General features: G+C 45.3%; 1 protein-coding gene across 1 annotated transcript in view; it reads left to right on the top strand.

Annotated features, from left to right (window-relative positions):
• Nucleotides 1–25,420, top strand: part of cacul1 (CDK2 associated cullin domain 1) — a 164,068-nt gene that overhangs the window by 114,393 nt on the left and 24,255 nt on the right. The window lies entirely within an intron of this gene.

The raw sequence follows: 25,420 nt of genomic DNA, 5'->3' as shown, positions 1-25,420 counted from the left end.
CTTGCCAACTCACCCCCCCACATCCAGGTCGTTAATAAAAATCACGAAAAGTAGAGGTCCCATGTCTCTCAGTGGCCGGACAAGCACAGAAAATTCACCCTTCTTCAGTTTCAGTCGCCATTGTTTGAAGTTTGAGTTTCTTCATGTTGAGTTTCAACACGAAGAAACTCAACACAGTGGCATAGAAACCCCATCGCCAACTAGCGTTTTGGCGGTGAATTGCAGAGCGACACAGACACACCAACGCACAAGTATAAATGCTCACAACGGCGTAGCCCACTTGCGTAGGCTGCGGCGTAAGCTAGTACACACAAATATAAATCAGCCTCTATGCCCTTTATACATTTCTGACACTGCTCCTTCTAAATATTTTTAAATATTCTTTATCTTTCTTCTGCTCCTCAGTTGAATCCATAACCTTAATCTGTTGTTCCTTCTGCCTTCCCATCTCCCCCAATCTGCGACTGCCATTCCTGTCCATTTAAAGCACCTTGCATTGCTAACTCATCAGCCTTCCCATTCTCCTCAGGGACAATAAAAGAATACACTTTTATTCCGTATTCTTTCCCATTTGCTTCTTCAAATATGTACCGCATCAGAGCAGCAGATGGGAGGGACTTTCTGTCAGCTGAAACAAACCCTCTTGCTTCCCACAGAGGCAAATGTTCTGTAAGGCTGTTACAAACGTACGTACCATCAGTGTATGACTGCTCCATGTGGAAAACATTCTGGGTGGCTAACACATATACTACAGCTGTTAATTCTGTTGGCCATGCACTCATAGTTTTAGCAAACTTTAAAGCTATATTGTACCTTTCTTGGCCATGTTCATCCTCTACATGTGTGCCACACCCAGTTCTCTTCTCACCATCCTGTACTGGTGAGGAGCCATCTGCAAAAAATTTAAAATAGGCTTTTTCCTTCTCCTTTGTATCTTTGTTTGCAGTCATTACTTTATCTGATCTTCCCCTATACCTTCCTTTTTGTTTTGATACGAATGGTCCCTTGGGATCATTTGCTATCATAACATTCATGTTCATCTCCTTGGTACACTAGGTTGCCAACTAACATAATGGTGGTACTTGCTTGTTTTACATCAACAGCAATGTCCATCTAACAATTCTGTTTTAGCTTACTGAACCACCTTTAATCCTTCCGTCTAGCAGCAGCTGTATAGGGGTATGTTCTGTCAGTATTGTAAGTGGATTAAGTCCCACTATGTAGGCGAAATGTTGTACCACCCAGAAAACAGCTAACAAGTGTTTTTCACGTACAATACACCCCTGTTCTTCTGGTGAGAGCATGTGTGAAGCACACGCTACTGGTCTTAACTTCCCAATGGCACTGCTGAGAGAGTAGTATCAGCTGTGGCCACCTCCAACAAGAATGGCTCATTCGGATTTGGACTTTTTAGAGCAGGCGCAGTGGCCAAAGCTTTCTTCAGAGCTGTACTGGCCCGGGTATGCTCTGATTTCCATCCCCATGCCACACTCTTTTTCAGTAACTCTATTAAAGGGGCTGCCTTAGTGAAAAATCCATCAATGTGATCCCAACAGTATCCTACCAGCCCCAGAAAGGACCTCAGCCCTTTCCCATCTTGCGGAATAGGCAGTTTCATAACAGATTTTACTCTTCACTTATCAATTTCTCTTTTTCCTAGTGTCAAGATCATTCCCAAGTAACTAACTTCTTGTTTCATCACCTGTGCTTTTTTTTTAGGGTTTACCTTTAGTCTCAGTGCCTGTAATAATTGCAGCAGTTCTGCCAATAGTTGATAATGTTCCTGCTTGGTTTCAATCTGCAGAAGTATTGTACCAAGCACTCAGGCTTTGAAAATCACTTTAACCCTTCCCCTAAATGCTGGTGAAAGGAACCCGAGGTGAGGGCAGTAGATGTATACTGTTGTCCTTGAAGGGTTAATGCAAACTTGTATTGACACTCTCTAGTGGGATAAAACAAAAACCATTATTTATATCTAAAACTGTGAACCATTGAGTTCCTTCATTCTGTTTAACCACTGTTTCCGGGGTAGTTGCTACAGTTGGGGCTGTAGCAGTAGTCAACGTGGCTTTGTCAAGGACAGGTCATGCCTTACGAGCCTGAATTCTTTGAGGATGTAACAAAACACATTAATGAAGGTAGAACAGTGGATGTGGTGTATACGGATTTCAGTAAGGCATTTGAGAAGGTTCCCATGCAAGGCCCATTTAGAAAGTAAGGAGGCATAGGATCCAAGGAGACTTTGCTTTATGGATCCAGAATTGGCTTGCCTCCAGAAGGGAAAGGGTGGTTGTCGGTGGTTCGTATTCTGCATCAAGGTTGGTGACTAGTGGTGTTCCGCGGGGATTTGTTTTGAGACCCCTTCTCTTTGTGATTTTCATAAATGACCTGGATGAAGAAATAGAAGGGTGTGTTTGTAAGTTTGCTGATGACACAAGGTTGGGGGTGTTGTGGATAGTTTGGAGGGTTGTCAGAGGTTACAGTGGGACATCGATAGGATGCAGAACTGGGATGAGAAGTGGCAGATGGAGTTCAACCCAGATAAGTGTGAAGTGGTTCATTTTGGTAGGTCAAATTTGAAGACAGAATATAGAATTAATGGTAAGACTGTTGGCAGTGTGGAGGATCAGCGAGATCTTGTGGTCCGTGTCCATAGGACACTCAAAGCTGCTGCACAGGTTGACAGTGTTGTCAAGAAGGCGTATGGTATGTAGGCACTCATCAAGTATAAGATTGAGTTCAGGACCCAAGAGGTAATGTTACAGCTATACAAGACCTTGATCAGATCCCACTTGGAGTACTGTGTTCATTTCTGGTCACCTCACTACAGGAAGGATGTGGATACTATAGAGAGAGTGCAGACAAGATTTACAAGGATGTTGCCTGGATTGGAACTTGGGCTTTTCTCCTTGGAGTGTTGGAGAATGAAAGGTGACCTGATAGAGGTGTATAACAGCGGTCCCCAACCACTGGGCCACGGACCAGTGCCGGGCCGCAAAGCATGTGCTACCGGGCCGCGAGGAAACGATATGATTTAGCGATATGAGTCAGCTGCACCTTTCCTCATTCCCTGTCACGCCCACTGTTGAGCTTGAATGCATGCGAGGTCTTTACGCATGCGTCATCCATGTCAGCGCGGGAAGGAGATCAACTCCTCGAGCTTGCAGATGATGGCGGGCTGAAAAACATATTTGACATAACATCTCTGCTGGCATTCTGGATCAAAGTCAAAGCTAAATATCCTGAGATAGCCACGAAAGCACTGAAAATGTTGCTTCCATTTCCAACATATCTCTGCAATGAATGCAACAAAAACTAAATTGCGGAATAGACTGGACATAAGGAACCCCATTCGAGTATCGCTGTCTCCCGTCACCCCTCGATGGGATCGTCTTGTTGCAGGAAAACAAGCCCAGGGCTCCCACTGGTTCAGCGATATTGGTGTGTTGCAATGATTTTATATGTTCATACGGGGAAAATATGTGCTGTGTGTTTAATATCCAAACGTTACTTAAAATGTTATGATGCTATTGACTTATATAACCATATAACAATTACAGCGCGGAAACAGGCCATCTCGGCCCTTCTAGTCCGTGCCGAACGCTCTCTCACCTAGTCCCACTGACCTGCACTCAGCCCATAACCCTCCATTCCTTTCCTGTCTATATACCTATCCAATTTTTCTTTAAATGATAATACCGAACCTGCCTCTACCACTTCTACTGGAAGTTCGTTCAATACTTACTTCAAGCTCCCCTGATAATTGACTTATCACTATATTCATGCGAGGAAAATATGCGCTGTATGTTTAATATTAAATTCATTAGATAAACCCTTTTAGAAACGAAATTGAGTGTATTAGCCACTTATCACCTATATTGCGTTCGTAATTAACATCCCCCTCGAACAGATTCGCCAAAAATGATTTGTAGAAAAAATGGGCACGTACACGCATGCGCACTGGTGCCCGCACAAGGCTTCATGGCCATTGTAGTCTTTCTCGAGGGTAAACCCAACGTATTTGACTGCTACTCTTGTTCGTTGGAAACCCTACCACCCCCCCCCCCCCCACCACCATCCCCGATCGGCCGGTCCGCAAGAATATTGTCAATATGAAACCGGTCCGCAGTGCGAAAAAGGTTGGGGACCCCTGGTGTATAAGATGATAGGAGGTATTGATAGTGTGGATAACCAGAGGCTTTTTCCCAGGGCTGAAATGGCTGACAGGAGAAGGCATAGTTTTAAGGTGCTTGGAAGTAGGTACAGAGAGGATGACAGGGTTAAGTTTTTCACACAGAGAGTGGTGGGTGTATGGAATGCACTGCCAATGATGATGGTAAAGGTGGATACAGTAGGGTCTTCTAAGATACTCTTAGATAGGTACGTGGAGCTTAGAAAAATAGAGGGCTATGCAGTAGGGTAATTCTAGGTAGTTTCTAGAGTAGGTTACATGGTTGGGTCAACATTGTGGGCTGAATGGCCTGTATTGTGCTGTAGATTTCTATGTTAACAATGTTAGTTTATTCAGTTCTCAATAGTCTGTTGTCAATCTCCAACTACCATCTGGTTTCCTTACTGGCCATATGGGTGAGTTATTAGTGGAGGCTACTGACCTAAGTACCCCTTGTTGTACCAGACTCTCCTCTGCTTTTTTGGGAAGCCCATATTGCTTCTGTGGTTTGGGGTCTGGACCTTGTTTGCACACAGTGCCAGCCATCTTTCCGCAGTCAGGCTTGTACTGTGCAAATGCCCCTGAGTTCTATGCAATGATTTGCTGTACTGTGTGATCACTGCTCAGCTCCTCTGGTTTTATCCACAGTGCATATTCTATCCTAATATTCACCTACTGGAATCTGTCATTTTCCTCAGTACCATGCCTCATTATGTGTAGGTTCAGTGGGATCAAACATTTCTAATGCCTTTTTAGATTCGTCAGTAGAGTGAGACACCAATGTCCTTAATCATCTATTTGAGGGCTCTGGTCCTAAGTGGTCTTGATCTAATACTGTTCCATATAATCTTTGGAACACTGTCCATAAATGAGGTGCAAACGCAGTGGGATGTTCACCTCTTTGGTAATGTTTGGCTAGCGTATCTACTGGGTCCCCTCTGCAAACACATTATAATCAATTTCCTTTCCTCGCCATCATCTACTCTCTGATGACTAGTTGCTTGAAACAGTTCCAAGGGTCATCTTTGAACCCACAAATCCCAATGTCTTTGACACTGTCTCTCAGCTGCTGTATTCCAAACAAAGTAGTGAATGTTATATTCTGGTTTTGATTTCCTGTCCTGGCTACTCCCTCTCTGATAGTAACTGTGATAGCCAGTGATAATTCCTTAGCATTGTATGCAGGCAGAGGATTCTCAGGAAAAAGTGCTTCATCATTATCATAACCATATCTGGCCACATCATCTGCTAAATTGTTACAATGCATATCTACATATTTACTCTCCTCCTCTCTTTCAGATCCGAAGGCATATATTATTCCTTTCTACGCAGCAAGTTCCTGCAGCTTTTGTATCTGTTTTAAACACTTTGTATGATCACTAATGTTATTTCTTTTTTCAGAAGCTGATTTCTGTATCACAATTATAGCTGCCTTTAAATCACCGCACTGTTTCTTTAATTCCTCCACCTGGCTCTTGTCTAAATTAGCTGCCTCTTCCCGTTTACTTTGTTCATTAACCAATTTCTCATATTTCAGCTGAAATTGATTCATATACACCAAATCCATACTTTTTTGATTTTGTAAATCTGTAACATTTCTCTTGAGGGTTTCTAACTCCTTTCGGAGTCTTTTGTTTTCGTCTTCTAACTTATCTCGCTCAGCATCAGCTTTTTGCTGATTTCATATTAACTCCTTAATGAGGCAGGTGACTGCTACTGGTTTCAGTAGCCGCTTGAATTCCCTTTCTGACAATTTTCTTTTGACAGTTATAAAAACAGCTTCGCCACCTTCGCCACTAGTGTGTCGAGCATACTCCCCGTATTGTGGCCATTCCCCCAATACGTTCTTCTGGAGGAATCTCCTCCAATCAAAACAATCCAAGTCCTTCAGAATTCCCTGAGATTTACATCCTGGGTCGGTACTAACTAGCTACCCAGCCCCCAGATCTCTCTGTTTCTCACCGATGTGGTCCGGCTCGAGTCCCTTGATGACTCAACAGGAGATCTATCCTCAGGCCCACAACAGGGACACCAATTCTGTTGTAAGAATTACCCCTTGTAACAATGATCAATGAAGCACAGAGAGATCTTTATTTATCAATAAGTACCTTTATTGTTTAAACTAACAACTACATGGATTCATATACTAAATATCTTGTGTGCACACCCACGAAGTATCCCTGGCTCTCCTGAATAGTCAAAGAATAGCAAAAGTATATTACCTGGGCAAAGGAGTCTACGCTGGCCAGGCATTCCTCGTAGTCCTGATTCAGTCACTGCTTGTTTCATGCAGAGTCGTTCATGCTTGTATCTGTGATGGTTATTCTTCAAACTTACCGCTGCCAACATACACGACACATCCATTTTTATATCCATTCCTTATCAATTCAAATATTGCATTCCAGTGTCATTGGCCACAGGTCATGTGTCTGACCTTTAACACCTTGTTATTGGCTCTGTTCCAAGCCAGCATCCATCTATTACCTTCTTCCCATCAAGTGACAGCCGATAATTTATTGCTGCTTGTTCTCAGTCAACAATGAGCTGGAATCGCTCCAGGCAGGCCCCAACTCCAACATTTACAAACCAGCATGTTATATCCAACTAAAGAATGTCGAAAATAACTTGTTATTTGGAAACGACCTCCAGTCCAGCAGATTACCTAAAGTATCTCCGTGTCTTCTTTAAAACATTGATCAAGCCGAGCACTTCAGGCTCACAGTATGGAGAACAGTGTCTTCACAAAATGGCACCCCCATCCCCAAGCACGTGGCAAGATAAAGACAATTAGTCTGTCTGCATCCACTGTCCTTGGTTTATTCGAATTCACTAGTTTGTAGACTGTCATTCTTTTTGGCCAACAGTGTATTAGGTACACAGAATGAATCCGTTCCGGATGCATCACGAATTGGTATGGCATTTGCTGTGCCCGTGACCGCAAGAAACTGGGGGGAGTTGTGGGCACAGCTCAGCATATCACAGAAACTAACCTCCCCTTCACAGACTCTGTCTACACCTCTTGTTGCCTCGATAAAGCAGCCGCATTATCAAAGACCCACTCCCCACCCTCCCCCGACATTCTCTCTTCTCCCTCCTCCTGATGGGCTGAAAATACAAAAGCCTGAAGGAACGTCCCAGCAGGCTCAGGGACAGCTTCTATCCCACTGTTATAAGAATTAGTACCTTGAGATTCAAGGTTTAAAGTAAATTTATTATCAAAGTATGTATACAGTACCACATACGACCCTGAGATTCATTTTCTTGCAGGCATTCACAGTAGAACAAAGAAATGTGGGATGGCACGGTAGTATAGTGATTAGCTCAATGCTTTACAGTACCGGTGACCTGGGTTCTATTCCCGCCGCTATCTGTAAGAAGTTCGTATGTTCTTCCTGTGACTGCGTGGTGTCCCTCTGGGTGCTCCACAGCCTAAAGACGTACTGGTTGGTAGGTTAGTTGGTCATTGTAAATTGTCCCATGATTAGGCTATGGTCAGATCGGGGGTTGCTGGATGGCGCGGCTCAAAGGCTCATAGCGCTACACTGCGCTATATCTCAATCAATATATCAATCCAAATTTTTACAACTGTGCTGGGGTATTATGCCTCTGCTACGTTTTTGGTAATGAGTTCAGGATCTCCAGGAAAATATTTTTCCTTCCATGAATTACCCTCAGTTTGGGCCTTGTTGCAAATGAAGTGGATAGTACTATTTATTCCCTTTAGGCTCCTCATAATTTTTATATATCTCTACTTAATTCTCCCTTCAGATTCCAAAGCAAACAACCTCAGCCTATCTAGCAATGTCCCCTCTAATTTGCGCAGGTGCATAGCCGTGCGATAACTGAAATATTCCTGCGCACGTAGCCTTTGCCGCGCAGTTGGAATTTTAAAAATATAATGTCAAATAATTTTGAAATTCTGCTAATATAACTTCTGAATCTATATTAATATAATTCTGAAATAACCTGTCATTAATAATGTGTGATTGAGCATAATCTGTAAATTTTCTAGCTAATAAACGTACCGCAACCTTTACTTTTGGAACATTTTGGAGCTTCAGTGTATTTACATTGTCAGTGTTGCAAGATGGCGATACCTTTTATTGGACTAACAAAGTGAAAAATCTGCTTGGATCTGTAAGTTCTGATAGCAATACTGTTCACTCAATGTGTGTGTAATCAGGTGGACAATAAATTTCCTGACAATGAGTTAAGAGAATGCCAAGCTTTTGACCTTATTGCTATTTCAGATGCAACCAATTTTGAATTTGGAAAAGAGTATGTTGTATGATTGACAAAACAATACTCAGCTACTATTATGAACTACAACAAAAGTGTTGCAGCAAGATTTTGATTTTAAATTTGTTGTTTCCGAAAAAGTTAAAACCAGTTCAATTAAGGTGTTCACTGATATGTTGAACTGCATTCTTAGAAATAAAGAATTTGAAGAACTGTCAATTCTTCTTGACATCATTGGAACATTTCAAGCTTCTAGTGCTCACTGTGAACATGGGTTCAGTCTTATAAATTTAATGGAATGTAGATGTTGTGCTGGTTCCCCCACTCCTCTCTGCCTCTCTGTAAAGACCCGTCGTGTTTCCTCATTTTTCTACACCTTCCTGTAATATCCTTTTGTGCCTTCCTCATTTCTCCACACTCTCTGTAACGTCCCATTGTCCTTGCCTCAATCCCCCACACCTCACTGTAATGTCCTGTTGTGCTTTTCTCATTTCTCCACACGTCCCTGTAACGTCCCATTGTCCTTGCCTCATTTCCCACACCTCCCTGTAACATCCCATTGTCCTTGCCCATTTCCCCACACCTTCCTGTAACGTCCCGTTGTCCTTGCCCATTTCCCCACACCTCACTGTGAGGTCCCATTGTGCACTCTTCATTTCTCCACACCTCTCTCAGTGCCCCTGTCGTGCTCTTCTCATTTCTCCACACCTTTCTGTAACGTCTTGTTGTGGTTTCTTCATTTTCCCACACCTCTCTGTGATCCCATCATGCTGTCCTCATTTACCCACACCTCTCTTTAATGACCCGTCATAGTTCCTCATATCTCCGCAACTCTCTCAGTGCCCGTGTTGTCCTTTCCTCATTTCCCCACACCTCACTGTAATGTCCCATCGTGCTTTCCTCATTTCCCCACAGCTCACCGTATTGTCCCTTTGTGCTTTCCTCGTTGTCCCACAGCTCATTGTAATGTCCTGTTGTGCTTTCCTCATTTTCCCACAGCTCTCTCAGTGACCCTGTTGTGATTTCCCTTATTGCATTTTCTTAAATGCGTTATCTCACTTCCCTCAATTGAATTTCATTTAATACTTATTTTTCCAGCTGACCAGATCACCTGTATGTTGTCATTCTGAAGTATTCTTCCAGAATATCAACCATCTGGGCAATTTTATAATAGCTGATGTCCAACATCCTTATATCAGATATTTCTGCACTTCATATTTACTTTCATAGCAGTGGCAGCATTTCAAACTGAATGATTTGATTTTAGAGCATTCTGTGGTCTTCTGATATGTGATGGTGTAAATTATGTCCCTTTTATGAAACATGCACATGTTTCAAAACAGCTTGAGATGTTAGTCTTATGGGGTTTGCTGTATTTCATGAAATGATGTGAATAAATTTCTTTGTTATGTGATTTGGACTGAGTTCAAATGGGGCAAAGCAGATATGTCCTGTACACACGAAACAGGACAAGTCCAACCCAGCCAATTACCACCCTATCAGCCGATTTCCAATCATCAGCAAAGTAATGGAATGGATCATCAATAGTACGATCATGCAGCACCTACTCGGCAGTAACCTGCTTACAGATGCCCAGTTTGGGTTCCGTCAAGGCCACTCAGCTCCTGACCTCATCACCTCCTTGGTCCAAATGTGGACCAAAGAGTTAAATACCAGAGGTGAGGTGAGAGTGATGGGCCTCGACATCAAGGCAGCATTTGACCAAGAATGGCATCAAGGTGCCCTAGCTAAAATGGAGTCAATAGGAATTAGGGTGAAAACCTCTGCTAATTGGAATCATACCTGACACAAAGGAAGGTGGTTGGAGGTCAATCACCTCATCCTCACGACATCACTGCAGGAGTTCCTCAGGGAAGTGTCTTCGGACCAACCATCTTCAGCTGCTTCATCAATGACCTTCCTTCTGTCATAAGGTCAGAAGTGGGAATGTTCACAGATGACTGCACAATGTTCTGCACCATTTTTGACTCCTCAGATAGTGAAGAAGTTTATAACTGAATGCAGCAGGACTTGGTCAATATCCAGGCTTGGGCTGACAAGTACCAGGCGATGACCATCTCTCAACAAGAGAGGCTCTAACTATCGTCCCTTGACATTCACCATCATGGTATCACCATCATTGAATCCTCTACTGTCAGCATCCTGAGAGTTAACATTAACAGGAAACTGAACTGGTCTAGCCACGCAAACACCGTGACTACCAGAGCAGGTCAAAGGCTAGAAATCCTGCCGCATGTAATTCACCTCCTGACTCCCCAAGGCCTGTCCGCCATCTACAAGGCTTAGGTCAGGAGTGTAATGGAACACTTGCCACTCGCCTGGATCAGTGCAGCTCCATCAGCACTCAAGAAGCTTGACACCATCGCGTACAAGGCAGCCCACTTGATTGGTACCCCTTCCACAAGCATCCAATCCCTCGTCCGTCGACTAACAGTTACAGCAATGTGTACTATCTACAAGGTGCACTGCAACAACACACCAAAGTTCTTAAGGCAACACCTTCCAGACCCACGACCACTACCATCTAGAAAGATGAGAACAGCAGATACCTGGGAACACCACCACTAGGAAATCCCCCTCCAAGTCACTCACCATCCTAACTTGGAAACATATCGCTGTTCCTTCATTGTCACTGGGTCAAAATCATGGAATTCCCTCCTTAGCAGCACTGTGGGTGTACCCACACCTCAGGAACTGCAGCAGTTCAAGAAGGCAGCTCATCACCACCTTCTCTTTTTTTTTGTAATATAATTTTTATTGAATTTTCAAAAAGAATACATGAAAAGATAGAATCTACCCTCCCCCCTCCCCTTAACCCTCCCCCCCCATATATAGTCCTACCTAAAAAGAAAGAAAGAGAAAAAAAAAGAAAAGAACCGCCTGGGTATTGGAAGGTTTCCACATGCTCCATGGGATTCAAAATAAATTTGGTATAATTATTCGTTACTTTCCCCAAGGGACCAAGATCTTTTTCGGAGCACTTAAATATGCCATCCTATCTTTTGTAAATAAGGGCGCCAAATATTCAAAAATATTACATATTTATCTCTTAAATTATAAGTAATTTTTTCGAGTGGAATAGAACTAGCTATTTCATTATTCCAACGATCCATACTTAAATACGAATCAGATTTCCAAGTAACTGCTATAGTCTTCTTAGCTACTGCCAATGCAATTTTTATAAATTCTTTCTGATTTTTATTCAATTTAAGTTTCGGTTTTATCCCTTCAATATCACCTAATAAAAATAATACAGGGTTATGTGGAAGTTGAGTTCCAGTAATTTGTTCCAATAAGATTCTTAAATTTATCCAAAAGCGTTGAATTTTAAAACAACACCAAGTAGAATGTAAAAAAGTACCAATTTCTTGATTACATCGAAAACCGTTATCAGATAAATTTGAATTTAATCTATTTATTTTTTGCGGTGTAATATATAATTGGTGTGAAAAATTATATTGTACTAATCTAAGTCGAGCATTTATTGTATTTGTCATACTGTCAAGACAAAGTCTTGACCAATTTGTTTCATCAATATTAATATTCAGATCTGTTTCCCATTTTTGCTTTGACTTATGGGTTCCTTGTTTAATTGTCTGTTCTTGAATCAAATTATACATACAAGAAATAAATTTTTTAATTTTCCCTTTTTGAATTAAAATTTCAATTTCATTAGGTTTTGGCAAAAACAATGTTTGACCCAGCTTACCTTTTAAGTAAGCCCTTAATTGAAAGTAACAAAAGAAAGTATTATTAGATATTTTATATTTATCCTTTAATTGTTCAAATGACATCAATATACCTCGTTCAAAACAACCTCCTATAAATTTAATCCCTTTTTGGTACCAATTATATAAAAGTTGATTGTCCATTGTAAAAGGAATAAGTCTGTTTTGGAACAAAGGTCTCCTTGCTAATAGAGATTTCTGTGTTTCATTATCAACATTTATCTTATTCCATAGATCAATCAAATGTGTTAATATAGGAGATTCTTTCTTTTCCTGTATCGATTTAGATTCCCATTTATATATAAAATCTTCAGGTCTATTTTCTCCTATCTTGTCTAGTTCTATTTTAATCCATGCTGGTTTTCGATCATCGAAGAAAGATGCAATAAATCTAAGTTGATTTGCTTTATAATAGTTTTTAAAGTTTGGAAGTTGTAACCCTCCTAACCCAAATTTACATGTCAATTTTTCCAATGATATTCTTGACATTTTACCTTTCCAAATCAATTTTCTCACACATTTATTTAACTCTTGAAAAAATTTCTGTGGCAATTGTATTGGTAATGTTTGAAACAAATACTGTAATCTAGGAAATATATTCATTTTTACAACATTGACTCTACCTACTAATGTTATTGGTAATATCATCCATTTGTCAAGATTTCTTGAATTTTTTTCAATAGTGGTAAATAATTAAATTTATATAAATTCTTTACATCATTATCAAGTCTTATACCTAAATACTTTATACCATTTACCGGCCATCTAAATTGGGTTACTAATCGACATTGACTATAGTCTCCTTTAGTAAGAGGTAAAATTTCACTTTTATCCCAATTTATTTTGTAACCTGATACCTTCCCATATTCATCCAATCTAGAAGATAATTTATGTAACAAATGTTGTGGGTTTGTTAAATAGATCAAAACATCATCGGCAAAAAGATTAATTTTATATTCCTCCTGATTAACTCTAAAACCCATAATATCTGGATCAATTCTAATTAGTTCTGCTAATGGCTCTATCGCCAATACAAATAAAGCAGGTGATAGTGGACAACCTTGTCTAGTTGACCTTTTTAACTGGAATGGTGTTGAAATTTGAGAGTTTGTCACTACTTTAGCTTTAGGGTTAGAATTTAAAGTTTTAATCCAATTTATAAAAGATGTTCCTAACCCATATTTTTCTAGTACTTTAAATAAAAAATCCCATTCTAATCTATCAAATGCTTTTTCTGCATCCAAAGCTACTACTATACTCTTCTCATCCCTTTTTTGTGCCAAATGAATTATACTGAGTAGCCGGGTTACATTATCTGCCAATTGTCTATTTTTAATAAATCCTGTTTGATCCATATGTATTAATTTTGGTAAATATTTAGATAATCTATTCGATAAAATTTTTACTATTATTTTATAATCTGTATTCAATAAAGAAATAGGCCTGTATGATGCTGGTTTCATAGGATCTCTGTCTTTTTTTGGCAATACTATTACAATCGCTGTTGAAAAAGATTCTGGAAGTTTATGTATTTTTTCTGCTTGATGTACTAGTTCCATAAAAAGAGGAAATAATAAATCTTTAAATTTTTTATAAAATTCAGGTGGAAAACCATCTTCTCCTGGAGACTTATTACTTTGGAGTGATCCTAAAGCTTCTTCAACTTCTTTTAATGTAAAAGGCATATCTAATCCCTTCTGTTCTTCCAAATTCAATTTTGGAAGAGAAACTTGTGATAAAAACCTTTCTATCTCATTAACATCATTTTGGGATTCTGATTGATATAATTCAGAATAGAAATTTTTAAAGGTTTCATTTATTTCAAGAGGTTTATAAGATATTTTATTTGCCCTTGTTCTAATTGCATTTATTGTTTTGGAAGCTTGTTCTGTTTTCAACTGCCAGGCAAGAATTTTATATGCTCTCTCACCTAACTCATAATACCTTTGTTTAGTTCTTATAATTGCTTTTTCCGTTCTATATGTCTGAAGCGTATTATATTGTAACTTCGTATTGACAAGTTGTTTTCGTTTTTCTTCTGACATATATCTTTGAGATTCTTTTTCTATTTTTGTAATCTCTTTTTCCAATTGATCTAGTTCTGCCATATATTCTTTCTTAATTTTAGACGTATAACTTATTATCTGGCCCCTAAGATATGCTTTCATCGCATCCCATAATATAAATTTATCATCCACTGAATGAAAATTTGTATCCAAAAAAAATTGAATCTGCTTTTTCATAAAATCACAAAAATCTTGACGTTTTAATAATGTTGAATTAAATCTCCATCTATAAGCCACTTCTTCCTTATCAGCCATTATTATTGTCATTAATAAAGGGGAATGATCTGATAATATTCTTGCTTTATATTCCATATTTTTCACTCTGTGCTGAATATGCATTGATAATAGAAACAAATCTATCCTTGAGAAAGTTTTATGTCTATGGGAGTAGAACGAATAGTCTCTTTCTTTAGGATTGATTCTTCTCCATATATCAATCAGATTTAAATCCTTCATCAATGATAAAGTTAAATTTACTACCTTCGATTTTATAACAGCCTTGGTTGATCTATCTAAGATTGGGTCTAAGCAAAAATTAAAGTCTCCTCCAATTAATATTTTTTCATGCGCATCCGCCAAATTCAGAAAAGCTTCTTGTATGAATTTTGCATCATTTTCGTTTGGTGCATAAATATTCATAAAAGTCCATAGTTCAGAAAAAAGTTGACAATGTATAATCACATATCTCCCCGCAGAATCAGTTATTACATTTTGTATTCTAATTGGTAACGTTTTATTGATCAAAATTGCTACTCCCCTCGCTTTTGAATTAAATGAAGCCGCAACAACACTACCCACCCAATCTCTCTTTAGTTTCTGATGTTCTGTTTCCGTTAGGTGCGTTTCCTGAAAAAAAGCTAAATCTATCTTCATTTTTTTAATATGTGTTAAGATTCTTTTTCTTTTCACTGGTCCATTAAGCCCGTTAACATTAAAACTCAAAAAATTCAATAAATTAGTCATTATTCTTAACAAAGTTACTCCAATCTAAAACATTATTTATCTTCTCAACTCTCATAGTTCCTTGGGGAATCTCTTTAAACTTCACCATGTTGCTATGTGTCTCCCTCCCAACCTTCCAGGCAGAAAGAAAAAAGAGGATAGAAAAAATACAAAAAAAGAAAAAACAAAATACCCCCCACTAATGTTGTGAATGAAAGGATACACAACACTACCCCCCTCCATTTTACGGGTCGTGGCAAAAGCCACGCTTGCACACATGACTAGCGTAGCAATCGATCAGTGCTTCTTCCAGCTCCCCCACAACAAAAAAACATTACATATATATATAGACAAAATTAGTATTACTATTCCCAACTAATATTCCTCCAGTTTTAACCTTTCTTACCCCCCTCGTATAATTAATAATATATTTATACATTCATCCAACTTCAAAAATCCAACAAGTCCATTCTTTAACCCAATCTTCATCTTCAATCTATCTCGCTCTCCTGGGTTTGTTCTTGTATCTGATGAATATTCAGAGAATCTCGCACAAACTGCTCTGCTTTCTAGTAGTCATCAAAAAATCTTTTTTCTCCACCAGGCAAAAAAATCTTCAAGGTTGCAGGATAACGCAGTGTAAATTGATAACCATGATCCCATAGGGTTTTTTTCACTGGATTAAATTTCTTCCTTCTCTTCAAAAGTTTGTAACTTATATCAGGGTAGAAAAAAACTTTGTTCCCTTTAATTATCAATGGCCCTTTTCTATCTTTGGCAGCTCGAGCAGCTGCCTGTAGAATCCTTTCCTTGTCTTGAAATCTTAAGGATTTTATTAAAATCGATCGTGGATGTTGGTCATCTTTTGGTTTTGGTCTTAAAGCTCTATGTGCCCGCTCAATTTCAATTGGTCGAACCTCCTCTTCCATTTGCAAAACATCCGGGATCCATCTTTGAAAAAATTCTATTGATTTATCTCCCTCCGTACCTTCTTTAAGACCAACAATTTTAATATTATTACATCTACTAAAATTTTCCAACATGTCCACTTTCTCCAAGAGTCGGTTTCTTTCCGAATTCCAGACAAGCAGATCATTTTCTGTTTCTTCCACTCTATCATTCATATGCCCCATTGCTCTTTCCATCTTCTGAAGCTTCTTATCCATTTTGTCCTGTCTTGTCATAACTTTATCATAGCACATCTTCGTATCTCTAAGCTCTTCTCTTACTTTTCTTAATTCAGCCGTTAATTGCAATATAGCCTCTCTCATGTCTCTATCATCTCCTTTACTTCCAATCGCTTCCACTTCTTCCTCCTCTTCTTCATCTGTGTTCTCTGCAGAATCCAATTCTGACTCTGAGTCATTTTCAATTGCAGTGGCTGTCGGTTCTTGTAGTTTGCGTTGTGTCGATTTGCGCATGCGCATTTCCGGTGTCTTCTTCGAAGAAGCCGTTACCACCGCCATTGCTCCCTGTTCTACCGAAGGAGATCCAACCTGAGTCCGAGGCTCCATCGTTGCAGTAGGCTCTTTTTCCTTCCCGTCTCGCGGCTGCTTCGCAACAGCAGACTTCTTTTGTTGCGGTTTAGGAGGCATATCGTAAAGTAGTCTTACAAAGTTTATAAATAGTTTTCAGAAAATATTTACTAACTTTGTTTTGTTTAAATGGTACTTTACTGATTTGTTGCGGGAGAGCTGGATTTACACGTCTCAATCCCACATCATCACGTGACGCCCCCTCCACCTTCTCAAGAGCAACTAGGGATGGGCAATAAATGCTGGCTTAGCTGGCGACACCCACATTCCTTAAGTGAATGAAATAAACAAAACAAAGTAAATTTGCCTCTTCTATCTATAAATTTTGCTCTACGAGTACTGCTTTGAAATGCGTATTTGCCAGTTTAGTGCCCCAGTTGGCATTGTCTCTTTAATTTTCACAGATTAGCAAAAAGTAAATAGTTTTTAACATGAGAATACAAACACAGGAAAATCTACAGATGCTGGAAATGCAAAGCAACACACATAGAATGTTGGAGGAACTCAGTAGGTCTGGCACCATCTATGGAAAAGAGTAAACGCCCGACATTTAGAGCCGGCCTGCTACCTGACCTGCTGAGTTCCTCCAGGATTTTGTGTGTTGTGGCGACCCATTTTCTATGCAGGCAAACCGGCTCACAAAATGGCGTGAGCGTCGGCAGAGAGGCCAGCCCCAAAATGGCGCTGGGCCTTCTTCACCAGCAAGGGGAGGAAGCCCGCGCGCAGGAAGAGACTTTTGTAATGCACCTCTGAAGTCATTTCCGCCCGGAGAGGGCGGGAACGGAACTATGTAAAAGCCAGTGCCGTGAAGTTTGGATAAACTAGTCTCGGGTGCAGCATACAGACTGCGCGTCGTTATTTCTAGCTCTGTGTGTAGCACATCGCTACGTTGGTGACCCCAACGGTCCAAACGGGATTTGGACCAAAGATGATCGACTCTTCATCTGTACGTGCAGTTTCGCTAAAACTGCCAACTTTCTGTACACTGCGACCAGACATGTGGTTTGACCAAGCAGAAGCCCAGTTCCAGATACGGCAGATATCTTCGGATTCCACACGTTACTATCACGTGGTGAGCTCCCTTGACCAGGAGACAGCCGCCCAGGCTGAGGATTTCATACAGTCACCCCCGGAAGAAGGCAAATATGCAGCATTCAAAGCGCTGCTCATAGTGACCTTTGGCCTGTCAAGGCGTGAGTGAGGTGCCCGCTTGCTGCACCTGGACGGTTTGGGAGACGTGCTGCTGTCAGCATTAATGAACGAGATGCTGGCCCTGGCTGAAGGCCACAAGCCCTGCCTCATGTTTGAGCAGGCATTCCGAGAGCAACTGCCCGAGGACATGCATCTGCTGCTGGCCAACGCAGATTTCAGTGACCCCCGGAAGGTGGCGGCTCGGGCAGGGATGCTGTGGAAAGCCAAGAGGGAGAGTGGGGCGTCCGTCGGATAGATTAACAAGCCGTGCGCCCAACAGACCAGGTCAGACCAGGCCCGGCAACGGAGCGCACACAACACAGAGGCAGGAGTGAGGAGGCAAATGAACAATGGTGTTTCTACCACCAGCGGTGGGGCACAGAAGCCCGCCATTGTCGCCCACCCTGCAAGTTCCCGGGAAACGCCAGGGCCAGCCTCTTGTACGTCTGGGACAAACAGTGGGGACGGCGCTTCTTGGTTGACACCGGAGCGGAAATCAGCGTCTTACCCCCAACAGGGTACGACACCTGCAACAGGGAGCCGGGACCCACGCTGAGGGCCACAAACGGCAGCATGATATGGACATACAGCACCTGCACAGTGCAGCTGCAGTTCAGCGCCAGTCGATTCACGTGGGACTTCACACTGGCTGCCGTGGCCCAACCACTCCTGGGGGCAGACACAGAGAGGAGCTGTGCTGACTGAGCTGGGAGAAATCGAGGCAAAACTACTGGATAAAGTTCGTGGAATACTTTAGAGGTGGCTCTAAAAGTCTCTTGGACAACCGAGTGAGTGACGGCGCTGGTGTGGAAACTCGGTGTGCAGTTTTACTGCCGGTTTTGGGCTGGGTTTGTTGGCGGCTGCTAACTGCGTAGCTCCCAGCTGCGGCCGCTGGCAACTCGCCAGGAAGCCTTTTTCGCTCCAAAACCGGAGGCAAACGCCGTCGTTCCCCCCCCATTGACAGCGGGGCAACGTTCCTCCTCCATTGTTTTCCTGATTTTCGTCCGGTGTTGGTGCCGGAGCATCTGGAAGGACGTTTCGGCCTCTCCCGGCCTGGGTCTCTGCAAGTCCGACGGAGCCTTTCCTGGCGTCGAGCCAGCGAGAAACTGTCGACTGCAAACTTTCCCGGCCAGTTATTCGACTCGTTCCAGGACTTCTAACCGGCACCGCTGTAGGATTCTCGGACTGGAAAGAGCGCCAGCATGCCGGACCGGTCTCCAGGGAGTCGCGGGCCTTCGGGGAGTTACGCAAGGGCGGCTGCCTCCCCGGCCTCGGACAACGCCCTTTTTCGGTCGGTGAAGGTGGAACGTGGGGTGCAATGTATTTTGCGCCCTGGAATGACACTAGAAAAGTGTACGGAGGCAATGGAGGACCTTGTTGGGAAAGGTGGTATTCTGGCCACCGAGAAGGAGTTCGGAAAAGCGGTGTTTTATCTGGCGAATGAAGAGCTAGTGCACCGGGCCCTAAGCAGGGGAGTCACGGTAGACAACATCTTTTTACCTATGGAGCTGGTGACGGCCCCCACGCAACGTATCGTGCTTGGGCATGTTAAGCCTTTCATTCCAAATGAGGACTTGCTACCCCCACTGGCCCGTTTAGGGCAAGTAAGGTCAGAGATCACTGCCATCCGACACAAATTTAAGAGACGCACCCTCCGCACCGTAATCTCTTTCCGGCGTCAGGTATTCATGCAGCTGGAAAGGGAGGACGATGTTGAGGGCCGGTTTACTGTCCGGCATGAGGGAGTGGATTATCAGGTGTACTGGAGCTCCGAGCGCCCGCGGTGCCATGCGTGCAGGGGGGTGGGGCACTTTCGGAGGGACTGTCCTGCCGCCCGGAACCCGAGGGAGCCCATTTCGGGCACCAGTGCCCCAGCTACCTCTGCCCCTGATCCTACTCCTGCGCGTGCGTCTGCGCCTGCATCTGACCCTGCCCCCGCCCGTGATCCTGCCCCAGCCCCTCACCCTGCCCCTGCCCCTGCCCCTGCCCCTACCCCTACTCCTACGGTTGGGTCGGTCCCTGCTCCTCTCCCTGTGGTTCAGGTGGGGGACGGGGTGGAGTCTGTGCGGAGTAAGAAGGCAAAGGGGAAATCCAAACACAGTAAGAAGCGGGCCTTTGAGGCTGCAGAGCTCACGCCCATTTCGCCTGAAGTGGAGCATGGGGCTCGGGGAGGTGCGCAAGCAGACGGGGCGATGGAAACAGAGAGCGCCGCCCCATCGGTGAAGCCTGCACCTGTGTGCTCCTCCAGTGTGAAGAGGAGAAGGGAACGTTCCCGCAAGAGGGCAGGGGATATAGATGCGGAGGAGTCCCAGGAAGGGGTGGGAATCCGGGTAGGGGTTGGTTCTAAACCTGAGTCCCCAGATGTAGCCACCAGTCCTGGGGAAGATGGTGTGGTTGTGCAAATAGCTTGTGATAGCCCTGTTTGCACAAATGAGGCAGCCCTGGAGGCCTCCACCCAGGACCTACAAGTCAGCGCCTCTCTGGAGGCCAGTGTACCGAATAATGTAAGAGGAGACGAGACAAAGCTCTCTCATTCTCAGCACCAGGCTGCTTGTGAATCCCTTGGACCAAAGGTGCCGGGTTCCCCTCTATGCCTGCCCCCTGGGGAGGGCGTTTTTCTGTGCACGTCGACCCCAGCAATTAATGACTTGCAGGGAGTCCCTGGGGATTGTCCCTCCACTGTCGCAAATGTGGATGAGGCTGATGCGACGGTGGAGCGGGCAGGTAAGAGCGAGGTGCCCGCTGCGCGGTATGGGTCACGAGCGCAGCCATCTTTTGGAACATGCGGGGAGGCCGATGGGGATTCTGTCTGCAGTGACGGGTTGGAGGGGGACTCTTTCGATAGTGAAATAATGGACATCCTCACCCCTCCTGAGAAGTCCCCATTGATACCTGTAGAGGAAATTAAGCATTTTATTCTTACCTCTGAGGGTGCCAAGCACCGGCCTCAACTAGCCTCGCTACGCTGGCCCAGCATGCCGAGGCTGGTGAGGTCCCTGCGAGTCATCCTCGGACAAAAGGGAAAGGGAAAGAGGAATGCGGTGGCGGGGAACGACAGACGGCAACTAAAATCTTTCCTAGATGACCTAGTAAGGGACATTAGAGGGAGAAGCAGCCTCGCTCCTACGGGGGATGGTGGGTCACAGGGTGTCGCTGGTACCGCTCGAGCCCGGGAGGCAAAAAGTAACCTTGCTTTCTTTCCGGACAGTGTGGTGGAGGGCGCCTCCGCTCTCACCGAAATGGGCACAGCTGCTGAGCCCTAGTGTGCTCCCACCATGAAGCTTACCATAGCTAGTCTCAACGTAAACGGCAGCAGGGGTCCTCTTCGCAGGCATAACAATCTCTCAGCCCTCAGGGATGGGCGGTATACGGTGAGTTTCCTGCAGGAAACCCATACCATCCCTGGGGACGAGTCTGCTTGGCTCCTGGAGTGGCGGGGCGGGGTCTACATGAGCCACCTCAGCTCCATTTCTAGCGGGGTGGCGATCCTGTTGGCCCCGACCTTCCAGCCAGTAATTGAAAGAGTCCAGGACATTGTGCCCGGCCGTCTGCTCCACCTGGTTGTGCGCCTGGATGGCGTACCATTGCATTTTATCAATGTGTATGCTCCCAGGCGCGGTGTGATGCAGACGCGCCTATTCTGCCAGCTGTCCACCCTGCTGAGCTCCATCGATCCTGGGGATTGCGTCATCCTCGGGGGAGATTTCAATTGTACCCTCGAGGCGGAGGACCGTTCGGGCCTCCAACGCAACCCAGCATCGGCAAAAAAGTTAAAGGAGCTAGTCGGCTCCTTTGACTTGGTGGACAGCTGGCGGAATCTTCACCCCAACTCTAGCGCCTTCTCGAGAAGGTCTAGAGAAGGAGGTTCCAGGATAGACCGCATTTACATCTCTCGGGCCTACGTCTCCCGCGTGTCGGCGTCCTCCATGCGGCCGGTGTCGTGCTCGGATCATCACCTTGTGTGGATGGAATTTATTCCACTACACCCTCGGGTGGGATCCGGGTATTGGCATTTTAACAACCGGCTGCTGGAGGACAGCCGATTCCGGGATTCGTTCCGAGCTTTCTGGGTCTCCTGGAAGGAGAGGCGGAGAGATTTCTGCTCCCTACGGCTATGGTGGGATGTGGGCAAAGCCCACATCCGGTTTTTATGTCGGGAGTACACTAGGGGGTCGACAAAGAGGCGGAGCTCTGAGGTTGAGCGGCTTGAGAGAGCGTTGCTTGACCTGGAGTCCCGCCTCGGTCCGACCGCTGGAGACCAACAGCTGTGGCAGGAATACCAGGAGAAGAAGGACGCACTAAGGAACCTGCAGCTCCAGCAGTCCCGAGGTGCGTACGTGAGGTCACGGATCCAAATGCTGCAGGATTTGGACCATGGCTCACCCTTCTTCTACTCGTTGGAAAGGTGGCGGGGAGTTCAAAAGCAGCTAGTGGAGCTGCTGGCTACCGATGGCTCCTCCATCACGGACCCTGATGGAATTAACAACGAGGTCCGTTCATTCTATCGGTCCTTATTCTCGCCTGATCCGTCAAATGCGGAGGCGTGTAATGAGGTCTGGGAGGATTTGCCAAAGGTCAGCCCAGAGGACGCAGTGCGTCTGGATGCCCCCCTGACTCGGGAGGAGCTGTCCACTGCCCTTCGGCAACTCCGGAGGGGCAAGTCCCCTGGTTTGGATGGACTGAGTGTTGAGTTTTATCAGGCTTTTTGGGATGTCCTGGGGGATGATTACAGCCTTGTCCTAGGGGAGAGCCTAGCCACCGGAGAAATGCCCCTCTCATGGCGGAGAGCTGTTGTGGTCCTACTGCCCAAGAAGGGAGACCTCCGCCTGCTAAAGAACTGGCGGCCGGTCTCCCTCTTGTGCGTGGACTACAAGATCTTCGCCCGGGCAATGGCCAACCGTCTGGGTTCGGTAATTGGACAGGTGGTCCATCCTGACCAATCTTATACAGTCCCGGGCCGCTCCATCCAGGACAATGTCCACCTAGTACGGGACCTGATCCACCTACTCCAGGAGACTGGGACCCCGGCAGCGTTTCTTTCTCTTGACCAGGAGAAGGCTTTTGACCGGGTGGACCACAGTTTCCTGGTGGGCACCCTGCAGGCTTTTGGGCTTGGACCACACTTTGTGGCCCGAGTTCGGCTCCTGTACTCTGCCGCAGAGTGCCTAGTTAAAATTAATGGATCATTGACAGGACCTATCCACTTCCGAAGAGGAGTGCGTCAAGGGTGCCCCATGTCCGGTCAACTGTATGCGATCTGTGTCGAGCCATTCCTCGGCCTTCTTCGGCGAAGGCTGACAGGTCTGGTTCTGCGCGAACCGGACATGGGGGTCGTCCTCTCGGCCTACGCCGATGACGTACTCCTCATGATGACAGACCCCTGTGACCTGCGGAGGATGCGCGAGTGCCAAGATGTTTTCTCGGCGGCATCCTCCGCCAGGATCAACTGGGCGAAATGTTCCGGACTCTTAGTAGGCCAGTGGCAGGTGGACTCCCTGCCGGAGGAGATGAGAGCTTTTGAGTGGAGCACCAGACGTCTTCTCTATCTGGGAGTCTACCTGAGTCCTTCTGGGGAGACCTGGCTGGCGAACTGGCAGGACCTGGAGACAAAGGTCATGGCCCGGCTTGGGCGCTGGTCAGGCCTTCTCAGGGTGCTTTCCTATCGAGGCAGGGTGGTGGTCATAAACCAGCTGGTGGCCTCCATGTTGTGGTACCGGATGGTCACCTTGGCCCCCCCTGCCCCTTTTGTCGCAAGAATGCAGAGGAAGCTAGTGGACTTCTTCTGGGGAAACAGGAAGCACTGGGTCTCTGCAGCGGTTCTGAGTCTCCCAGAAGGAGAGGGCGGACAGTCGCTGGTGTGTGTACGCACACGACTGGCGGCTCTCCGCCTCAGGACGCTGCAGAGATTCCTGTACGCCGAGCACCCTCCCAGGTGGCACGTGTTGGCGACTTTCTTCCTCCGGAGGGGCTGCTGTCTTGCCGAAGATATGCAGCTACCACCGGCGGGCATCAGCCGTGCTGCTTTGCAGAGGCTGCCCGGCTTCTATCAGGACCTACTGAGAGTCTGGAACATGGTTGCCTCAGGCCGGGAATCCCCTCCTCTGGCAGAGGGCGGGGTCCTGGCCGACCCTTGCCCTGTCTCAACGGATGTCAGTGCGGCTCAGGTGTGTGGAACGACTCGGGCTGAGCTGCTCGTCGGGCCCAGGCCCCGCAGCCTTACCCGAGAGACGAATCCACACAACTTGAGCCGTCTTTCATCAACACCCACAATCCCATTCAGGGATGCAGGCAGGAGGTACCTTTATGGGCTGCTGCTCCACACCCTCCACTTCCTAGCATTTGTCCACCGTCCCGACACGCCATGGCGGTCGGTCTTTCCACCTGGAGGTGAGGGGGGTCCCCAGTGGAAGTCCCTCTACAAGGGAGTCCTTCCCATGCACCTTGGGGATCTCGGCTGGAGGGTGCTGCATAAAGCGGTGCCCTGCAATAAGTTCTTTAGTTTGTACACGGATCTCCCAGCCGCGTGTCACTTCTGCGGGCTGGAGGAGACCGTGTACCATATGTACGTGGAGTGTGTGAGGCTGCAGCCCCTTTTCGCGTATTTGCGTGGGCTGCTTCTCGCCTTCTGGTTGCATTTCAGTCCCACCCTATTCATATATGGTCATCCAGTAAGGAGGGGGGCACAGAGGGATGAGGATGTCCTTGTCAACTTGCTCCTGGGGCTGGCGAAAATTGCCATCCGTGGCTCCTGGAAAAGGGTGGCAGGAGGTTCTCCGCGGGCGGACTGCCTGGCTATGTTTAGGGGGTATGCTCGAGCCCGGGTGAACATTGAAAAGGAATACGCACAGTCCACGGCGACCGTCGAGATGTTCCGGGACCGTTGGGCTCCGCGGGGTGTAAATGCCATCATTGATGAGGATGGCAATATATTGGTTTAACATGTATTGTCTGTTTGTAGTGTAGTAAATGTGTTATTCACTGGGTTTGTAAATATTGTATAGCACCGACATTTGTAATAAAGAATTTTGTTAAAAAAAAAAAAAAGGGGGCAGACTTCTTGCGAGCTCACAGCCTGCTGGTCGACTTGCAAGGGAAAAGACTGGTCCATGTCAAGACTTTCCAGACATTCTCCCTGGGTGAAGCCAAGTTGCCGGCCACGTACCTGGACTCCATCATGCTGTCTGACAACGAATTCACTAGAATCCTGGCGGACTTTCCATCGGTTCTGGCGCCGCAGTTCATAGCAGCCATGCCCAGACACGGAGTACAGCGCCACATTCCGACCCAGGGACCACCCACTTTCTACACAGGTGAATCGGCTCACAAAATGGCACGCACGTCGGCAGAGAGGCCAGCCCCAAAATGGCGCTGGGCCTTCTTCATCAGCAAGGGGAGAAAGCCCACGCACGGGAAGAGACTTTTGTAATGCACCTCTGATGTCATTTCCGCCCGGAGAGGGCGGGAACGGAACTGCGTGAAAGACAGTGCCGCGAAGTTTGAATAAACTTGTCTCGAGTGCAACTTATA

This window comes from Mobula birostris, chromosome 21 (assembly GCF_030028105.1).
Source record: "Mobula birostris isolate sMobBir1 chromosome 21, sMobBir1.hap1, whole genome shotgun sequence".
In the NCBI taxonomy this organism is placed as follows: Eukaryota; Metazoa; Chordata; class Chondrichthyes; order Myliobatiformes; family Myliobatidae; genus Mobula; species Mobula birostris.
The sequence above is the reverse complement of the archived record's forward strand: the minus strand, read 5'-3'. Positions and strand labels throughout refer to the sequence as shown.